At 40.9% G+C, this 9,088-nt stretch overlaps 2 long non-coding RNA genes across 12 annotated transcripts; one reads left to right on the top strand and one right to left on the bottom strand.

Moving 5' to 3' along the window:
• Positions 1-677: 677 nt before the first annotated feature.
• LOC101763710 lies at positions 678-4,602 on the bottom strand. 11 transcript variants are annotated; one of them, XR_001164390.3, is made up of 10 exons: positions 4,239-4,595; positions 3,981-4,125; positions 3,543-3,874; positions 3,221-3,260; positions 2,894-2,960; positions 2,752-2,810; positions 2,590-2,648; positions 1,434-2,487; positions 1,147-1,339; positions 678-944 (listed from the first exon to the last, which is right to left on the bottom strand). It is a non-coding gene; the product is annotated as an uncharacterized LOC101763710 (long non-coding RNA). The 11 variants fall into 11 exon arrangements; XR_001164388.3 differs by having other exon boundaries at positions 3,221-3,255; positions 4,239-4,594; XR_001393253.2 differs by having other exon boundaries at positions 1,434-1,549; positions 3,221-3,255; positions 4,239-4,574.
• Positions 4,603-6,950: 2,348 nt separating this feature from the next.
• Positions 6,951-8,849, top strand: LOC111257736. Its single transcript, XR_002678317.1, has 2 exons — positions 6,951-7,240; positions 8,445-8,849. It is a non-coding gene; the product is annotated as an uncharacterized LOC111257736 (long non-coding RNA).
• The last annotated feature ends 239 nt before the right edge of the window (positions 8,850-9,088 follow it).

Raw genomic sequence — 9,088 nt, 5'->3', positions numbered from 1 at the left:
GTTGCAATAAGGATCAATTACATCTATGTATGGTCGTTGACAGGTGGTTGCATTTGGAACGGTGCAATAGGTTTTTGCATCCTTTTGGAGTGGTGTTGCAATATGGTGGTTTTGCAATGCACATAAAAAAAACTAACGCAACTGCGATTTGGTTGCAAGCACGGATATTGCGACCAACAGAATGGTTGCATGAATTATTGTTGCAATGAAATACATGGCTGCAATATGATAGTATTGCTATGAACAAATTTGTCGCAAAATAGGTTTATTGTCACCCCGTAGTTACATGGGAATATGGCCATATTGCTATGCAATATGCTCCATTGCATCAAATAAATATTGCAACGTAATAAATTTGGTGGCTAGAGTCACAATTGCAATGTTCACTTGCTGGTAGCAATAAAAAGTAATGCAACGAATCATTGTTAGTGGTAATAGATGGAAAATGCAACGAATCATTGTTGGTGGTAATAGATGGAAAATGCAACGAATCATTGTTGGTGGTAGACACATCCTATAGCAACACATAAGGTTTGTGGCAATAATGTATATTGCAACAACAAACGGTGGTTGCATAGTGGTTTGTTGCAACGAGGGCATTTTGGCTAGCACCTTTTTAATTTCATTTTGTAGCTAGAAATTTAATTATTGTTACAAATAATTGTGCCATAAGTATATATTTCATCATCACATATAGGAACTCAAACCTTCATTAACTTCAAATATATGTCTCAACCAAATTAATAACACAATGACAATAAAAATATCATCTCTAACTACAAGTGCAACTATGTTAAATATGAGTTCTCTTATTGATCTATTCATTCCCTATTGGCACCAGCAATCACCAATAAACCTTTCTGTAATTTTTCATTCTTCTAGCAGTCCATCACCAGCATATAGGCTTAAAGCTTTCTCTAAATATTTTGGCTGTCCACGCTTTCCTGCAATTCATGAACACATAGAATTTAGAGGCACACATATGCTTATGTTTTAGTACTGATCAGTAATCACCTATGAATGAACACGCATGTTATGTTAATTTAATTATATCACACCGAATGGTGTAGCATGGTATACAATTTTAGATTAACCATATGAACTATAAATGACTCATGACTGTAAATGACTCGCGACAGTGGTTACCTGTTAGCAAAAATGCAAGGGAATTAAAGATAAGTACTCCTGTTTTCCACATCGTTGAGCTGCAGTGGCCACCACTTCCTCCTTGTCCCATGGCCTGCCACTGTCAAGGAGACGCAGACGGAGAGGGTGGCACGGTTGGAGGGAGGCACCAAGGTAAAAAAAACCAGGAAATGGATGATCATCCTTCTGCATCCTTGAAAAATGTAGAATTTATATCACTGGACTAAAAGCTTGCCAAAAAATCATATTATATCCTAAAAATAATAATTTGTAGCTAGGAACGTTACCTTGTTGTAGAGGCAGAGCTAGTTAACTGTGGCATTTTGTCAAACATCTTTAGGATGGAAGCAAGAGAAGCTCCCTGCACCTGATGAGTATGCAGCTAATAAATCAGCACCTAGAACTGCAATTAAAGACATCAACATAGCATCAACAACACATGACATCAATATGCAAAGAAGCGAAAAAAGATTTAGAGACTTGACATGGATAACTAAAATATTTAAGGGTTATATAACCAGCTTGGAATCTTTATCTCTGATTCCTATGGTCCTAGTTGAAAAGCTTGTTCGTATAAGAGATAATTGCAGAGGGAAAATATAGCTAAAATTACTGCAAAGCACAAATTGGTAGTCATACATACTTATAACTATTGCAAAGTACAGTGTAAGGACAATATTCAGTAGGACACAGTTTCCTGATAATGTTGGACAATTTTGTTATGCCTTAATATTTACAATATTTCCACAACAGATAGTTAGAAAATTCAATAGAAAGCTTGAGCAAAGTGGACACCAGATAATTGAATAATATGAATACATCTGCATTGCAACATGCTTATCATCCTATATGATTATCTATACTGAGTAGAAACCTAATTTTTTTACGGAACATGCAGATTGGTCTAAGAACCATAATATCTAGTTAACCCCACCATAAGCTTTTGAATTAGTTTGGCCATAGAAAAGAGATTAGAATGAAAAGATGCATCTGAATAAATTTTATTAAACACGACATTGATCAAAATCAATCTTGTAAGCCAGTCAGTATATTGGTAGGATAGCTCCAGACATTCATCACAAAGTAGCACGTTAACAAAGACAAACTTTCATTCATTCATGTAGGTTCATACGTCATAACAATAGTGTAGCTAACATTCGGAGCTAGGCTCATATATAACATCAAATTCTACATGTCCTAATTATACTGCAGGTAGACATATATGGATTGTTTGCCTCCAAAATGATAAAGGCATGCAGGTAGTTCAGAACAAATCAATAACTGGATCAGCAATTTGATCCACTTGTTGACAAGATCCTGCCTAGCACCTCTTTGAAGTTCCTGAAACTCAAAGTTGGCATGCAATAAGTCACTTGGTAATTTCTTAGCATTACTAGCAGCAGCACACAGTATATCCAAGGATCAGAGAACACAGAATCATACCATTATTCCAGCAGCTGCAGTAGGGGTAGCATAGAACAGAGCACTAATCGAACAGAGCACTAATCGAACAGAGCATAGCACAAATTAGGCACAAGCACCTGCTGCAGTAAAGGTACTAGTAACTTGCACAATACAATCACAAAGGCACCACCCAGTACTCACATAAAAAACATCCTGTATGGCCCAGCCTCCACGAATCCTTGGTATGTCTTTTGTATTTTCTGCTAGGCATGATATTGAAAAGGTAAACCATATGCATGATCAATAAAATCAATGATGGATACAGAATTCAAAAAGACTTTACCTGCTAAGCATTTCTTAGGTCCAATTTCCCAGTTGTAGCACTTTGATGTATATTAATCATACATATCCTAGCATACAATTTGTACAATGGCAGCATTAGTTGAATCTGGCTTGTCTTGTTTCATGCTGCTAGTCTTGTTTCAGAAAGGAAGTTATTATACTTCCAGAATCTCAGCTTAAATTAATTTATGTTTCAGGGTGTTGTTCGACAACAAGAACATTAGGCTCATTCAGACCTCATCTTAAACTAAGCTATCGTGTTTATAAACAGACCAGAAGCAAAGTACCATTCGATGCTAATATCAAGATGCTAAGCATTTCAGATTACCTGCATCGCCATCTCCATGTTTATTGCCAATCACTCTTTCCTTGATACAAGATATGAGGATTATTAGTTTCAAGTTGATTCTAACTAGTACGATAACAGGCAGCTCAATACGAATTTTAAAACAACCACAATTGAGCATGACAAAATGAAGATATAGCTTCTGTAACTGTCGTATGTCTTGAACCAATAGAGCTACTATGTATTAAAGATCAACATAAATTGTTTCAGATGTAAGAGTATTAGTATATAGCTTTTGACAAGACTAGAACAGGGAGCACACATCAGAAAAACAGGTTGAGATAAATAGGAGTATCAAGCTAACCTCATTCTCCTTGTTCTGTACTGCAGTATCTAGTCCCCCATAACTAGATTTTTGGTACCTCTCAGTATCTAGTTCTGTATTGAATATCTATAGATTATAGCAACACAATCTACTGGGCAATCTCAAATCCAAGAGCCTTATGAACAACAAGTGACAGTCTCATGGAAATCCCACCTAGCTATACCAAGGTCAAAGATCTCATTAGCTTTCCTCAGCTTGTTCTTTGCCTCCAACAATGACACATAGGACATGTAGTAAATGGCATGGCCCTGCCCAATCTGGTTTGCCTCCAGGAATTTGTATATCACCTCAGCATCAGTGCAATTTCCAGCCTGCAAAACAAAACAAGACCGGCAACCAAACAGGTATGTGAGATGCCTCCACTCCCCAGAAGATAACCAGAGAAAGAAAAATCAAGCTGGGATCCCCACGACTCACGTATTCCAGCCACACTTCGAGGAAGCGGAGGTCATCCTTGTAGCGCTCGTCGTGCCAGAAGGTCTGCACGCACTGCTCGTACAACACCACCAGCTCTGAGCACTCGCCATCAGTCGGGAACGACTCTTGAACCCACTTGATGCAGCTGCGCGCGGAAGAAGCAGGAGAAGATCCGAACAAATGAGCAATCTTTTGCCTCTGGCAGCTACCAAAAACCAAGAAATCCGACAGAGGCGAGTTAAGCGGAGAAATGCTTACTCCAGCCACGGTTGGAGCGGATCCTCGCCTTGATACTCGTAGGAGCGCAGCCGAGGGGAGAGGAGGAGCCGCGCCGGATCTCGCATCTCGCGTGCTGGATCCGCGTGCGCCGCCCCGCCGCCAAAGGCCGGCCCTCGCGTGGAGGGGTGATGGGTGGAGCTCCAGCGAGGGGCGGCGCGTGGAGGGGCGGCGGGTGGAGGACCTGCGAGGGGCGGCACGTGGAGGGGCGGCGAGAGGTAGCGGGACGGGAAGAGGGGAGCCAAACCAGATGTGCTGGAGGACGGCGGGTGAATGGGAGTGAAGCTAGGGTTCGGTATGGGCCAAGTCTTGTGCGCAAGATTAATGGGCCAGAAGTGCGGCGAAGGGAAATGGGCCTAAACAATGTATCCCGACCGATAGTTGAATGTATATGTTGAGTTATGTCGACCAATGATTTGGTGGTACATCTAAATATATATAGCGTCGAATGGTGAGCCATAATAACATGATATACCGACGAATGGTCCGTTGCTCCGCTATACCGATGAATGGTCCATCGTTATTTTTAGACTTATACCATCGGATGTTCGACGGTAATTTTGGGCTATGGTATAGTGATATAACCTATTAAAATGAAAGGTAATATTAAAGGGATGCAACGATACACACCTGTGGATGTTCCATGATTTGATTTCTCGGGTCGGCATTTCATCGAACACTATCCTGGCTAGAAAATTTCTCCACATGGTGCTGCTGCCGCATCTGCCTCCTAGCGAATGGAGGGGAGAAGCCATGGCGAGCAACCGCGTGCACCATGTCCACCTCCTCCATGACTCCTCTGGCCGGGGACGTGATCTGCTGAATCCTCGACTTCCTACAGACCTAGGTGAGCGCGGACGCCGGCCTGGAGCGGCAGCGGCGTCCGCTGCTACCTCCGCGACTGCGATGCCGTCCCCCGCGCGGGGCTACTGTACTGGGCAGCGGTGGCCTGCGGCAGCCCCGCCGTGGTGGCGCCGAGGAGCGGGACAATGCCGTGGCTGCGACGGACGGACTCGAGGAGGAGGGCGAGCAGCGGCAGCGCAGGGTGAGAGGCGGTGGCATAGGGCGAGCGAGGAGGGCAAGTGGTGGCTGCGCAGGGTGAGAGGAGAAGGGCGATAGGCGGCGGTGGCCAGATGTCCTCCTCGCCGTACCCGTTGCCGGTGCGCTGAATGATCGATTCAACAAGAAGGAAGCAGAATGACTAACAAGGGAGGTCCAAAAATACATGGGCAACTGAGAAAAATGCTGAGCTACTGGCAAAAGAAAACTACTCACTGGACAAGCAAGCAGGCACAAAAACAAAACAGAAAAATTGGCGGTCAAAATTGAGCCGCCAAGGAATATAACGTTTCCTTGGTAGTGGCAGAAAACCACCAAGAGAATATATTTCCTTGGCTGTTATTGTAAACCGCCAAGGAAAACGTGGGTTTCCTTGGCTGTTTAGGCAAGCCACCAAGCAAAGGATGGATTAACTTGGCTGTTTTGACGAACCGCCAAGAAAAAGATGGGTTTTCTTGGCTATTTCCACAAACCGCCAAGAAAAGGATAGGTTTCCTTGGCTGTTTTTAGGAACCGCCAAGTTAATAATTCATTTTCTTGGTGTTTCTATTGAGCTGCCAAGTAAATTTAATATTTTCTTATATATATTCTAAGCCAACAAGCTAATTGCCCATTGTATTGGTGGGATATTTCTTATGATACATGCATTTGTATGTTAGTATGACAAGTTTGTTTAAAGTCTTAGGTGGTGATCTTGCTTAATAGCTACGAGGTCATTATCTCATAAGTATATAGACCCTGACTCAATGTATTAATATACTTTTTTAAGTATTTCCTTACCCATTTTTTTATGGTGAAACCTACTTTTACATTTTTTGCGTGATAGCTTAACATAGCTTTGGATTAGTATGGCTATTCATAATTTTTATGTAATAATATACTTTTTAAGTATCTAATAGTATTTCTACCTATCTATTGGAATTTCACCTTTTAACTACATGTATTGCAAAAATGATCACTCGATTGTAGAAACATATACATGCCACTATATTTATACATTAGAATACAACATGTGAATTTGGAAGGTAAAATCCAAATGTTTGTATAGTATGCACTCTAGTTTTCATAGTTACTTTATAGTTTTAAAAATTAAATAATACCTAAAAGTTCTAAGAAAATTCCAAACTTTGGTTAGAGAGCAAAAGACATTCTTATAACTTTAACAAAAAAAATCAGAGGAGACAACAACTTTCTTCATTTGGTGTTCATATGAGAGTATGTATTTATAGTAAATTCTTCGATCCCTGTTGAGTTTTGAGGTGATCAATAGCTTAGTATGCCAATTATAAACTTTTTCATATGAAAGTTTAATATAACATTATATTAGTATTTTTATTCCTAAAAATAATTTAATTATAATTTTGGTGCAATAAAATATTTTTTAAGAATTTAAATATATCTCTACTTATTATTTATTGGAATTACTTCATATTTCAACTACAAAAGTTAAATTTCTTTAATGGGTTGTATTTTCGGCCCACCCAAACAGCCTCCACGGTCCAATTCTTCTTGACCGTTCATCCATCCGATCCGACGGCTACTTGCCCTCTGAAACCCTAGGTCGTCGCACGCGTCTACCCTATCCATCGACCACAGCCCCCTCCGCCTCCACTCCCCTTCCTCAACCAGCCCCGCGCCTCCCCGCGCCTCCTCCACGCCGCCGCCCCTGCACGTCCACCACGCCGCCGGACCCCGCGCCTCCTCCACGCCGTCAGCTCGTGCACGTCCACCCCACCAGCCCCGCGCCTCCACCATCGGACAACCGGCTCCGTCACCTAGCCCTCCAGGATCTCCACTGCCCCGGAGCCGCTCGGGCACGCCGCTCTTATTGGAGCTCGCCGGCTTGCTGTGCTGGAGCTGCTCGGGACGCTGCCCGCTCGACTCACCCGGCCTCCTCCACACATGGACTTGTGAGCAAGCACCAGGTTGCTCCTACTCACTACTCTCCCCTTCCGTTGCTACTCACGACTTTTGTTTTGTTTCTTGGAAAATTTGTAGATCTGCTTAGCTTTTCCATAAATTGGTTGGAAAATTTCGTAGATCTGAATCTGAACATGCAGATTTACTATCTTATCTTGTTGCATCCATATTTTTGTAGGTGATGTGTACAAGCAGTTCAATGTTTGTTTACTTTAGTAAGATTGCAAAGTGTAGTACTGTAACTTCGCAAGTGTGCTTGAGGTTCACTCAACAGCAACAAGATTAGTTGTATTTTGGAGCATAAATATCTTCATTATGTTGTTCCCAGAGAACCTTCTATTAGGACCAGGTCAGTGGCGTTGCAATAGATTAGGCATATGTAGCTTGCCGAGTGTTACAATAGACACTTATGCATAGCATATTTGCTGGTATAAGCACATTCTTCACACCTGTTTGGCAAAAGTCTCACTGTCCATGTTTGATAATTAAACCATGTGTAAATACTTTCAACATAAAAAATATGGAACAATCTCATTAGATGTTGATACCTGAATAGAGGGAAATCATTTCTTTTAATTAGAGAGATATCCTCTATATTTCAGATCTGATACTTGACTTAAATTGGAAAAGCATGGATGTCCAAAATTTCCTGTAGTTCCTAACTTTCTCAAATCTATAAAATGGTTAGCAAAGTAAACCTGAACTGAAACTTTGGGATCATAAATATAGAAAGAAAAATATATAGACAGGAATTGGGAAGGTTTTTTTTTGTAGTTTATGAATTGGGAAGGTTTTTTTTTCTTTTTGGAGTTTATGAATTGGGAGGATTTGCAGGACAGTATAAAAGAAAATAAATGAACTGTGGACTTTTCTGTCCAAAGAAGCTTATACTAGGACCTGGTACTGGAACTGGAATAACAAATATTGGATGGGGCAGATTGCACATTTACATAAGTTATTTATGAATTAAATAGTCAAATCATGTTCATTGCAATATGATTCATGTCAATTCTTCTTAGGTACCAGGCATGCATATAAAGCTTTTATTTGTGATATTCTTCCTATATGGACTTCTAGACTAGCTTGAGCAAAGAGTTAACTTGTGATGGCCAAGGATGCATCAAGTTACATATGCTATACATTACATAGTCTATACAGACTTGCTATTGGAGTTGATACTAAATGGACATTCTATTACATCCTGTACAGGAAATTGGAAGGTGCACATATCACTATTTTTCGCAAAAGGTTATTCAGTGGTGAACTAGCTGCCACCAACTCCACCGCGGTGCTCGTGGAATGGAAGGTTGTGTCCTGCTTTCCCGCATCACCTTTCAGGAGTATGAGTTGAAGCTGAAGCCTATGGTTGCTGGTGTGCAGGGTGCTAGTGGCTTAGAGATCATCAGCCAGTAGCATTTCTTGGTGTTAATCTGAGACTGTTGGACAACAATCCAAATGATATTGCCATGTACATAAATTTCAGTGATGTTGCTGATATCATGTTTTGCTATCGTAGCATCTGTTATTTGAGATGGATATTATTGCCTTTCATTACCTAGGACAAACACAATAAAGGAATTATTCCATAGTAAAATAGCATGGAAATTGACAGAAGTCATACTTACAGCTGCAATTGAAGGTACACTAGATTGTTCAGGAGAACCATGGGACACAACCATTCCCAAAATTATAGTTGGGTGCAGGGGATGATTCAACTTGGAGCATTGAATTTAAGCCACCAGTTAATGTGCTCATGTACTTTAATACTCGCCTTCTACCGCTATTATGTAACATTTATATTATGTTACCATGTCACTTATTTGAATAATAACTGGTTTACTTTTGCACACGAA

Source organism: Setaria italica, chromosome VI, assembly GCF_000263155.2.
Source record: "Setaria italica strain Yugu1 chromosome VI, Setaria_italica_v2.0, whole genome shotgun sequence".
Classification (NCBI taxonomy): domain Eukaryota; kingdom Viridiplantae; phylum Streptophyta; class Magnoliopsida; order Poales; family Poaceae; genus Setaria; species Setaria italica.
This window is presented reverse-complemented; position numbering and strand designations above follow the sequence as displayed.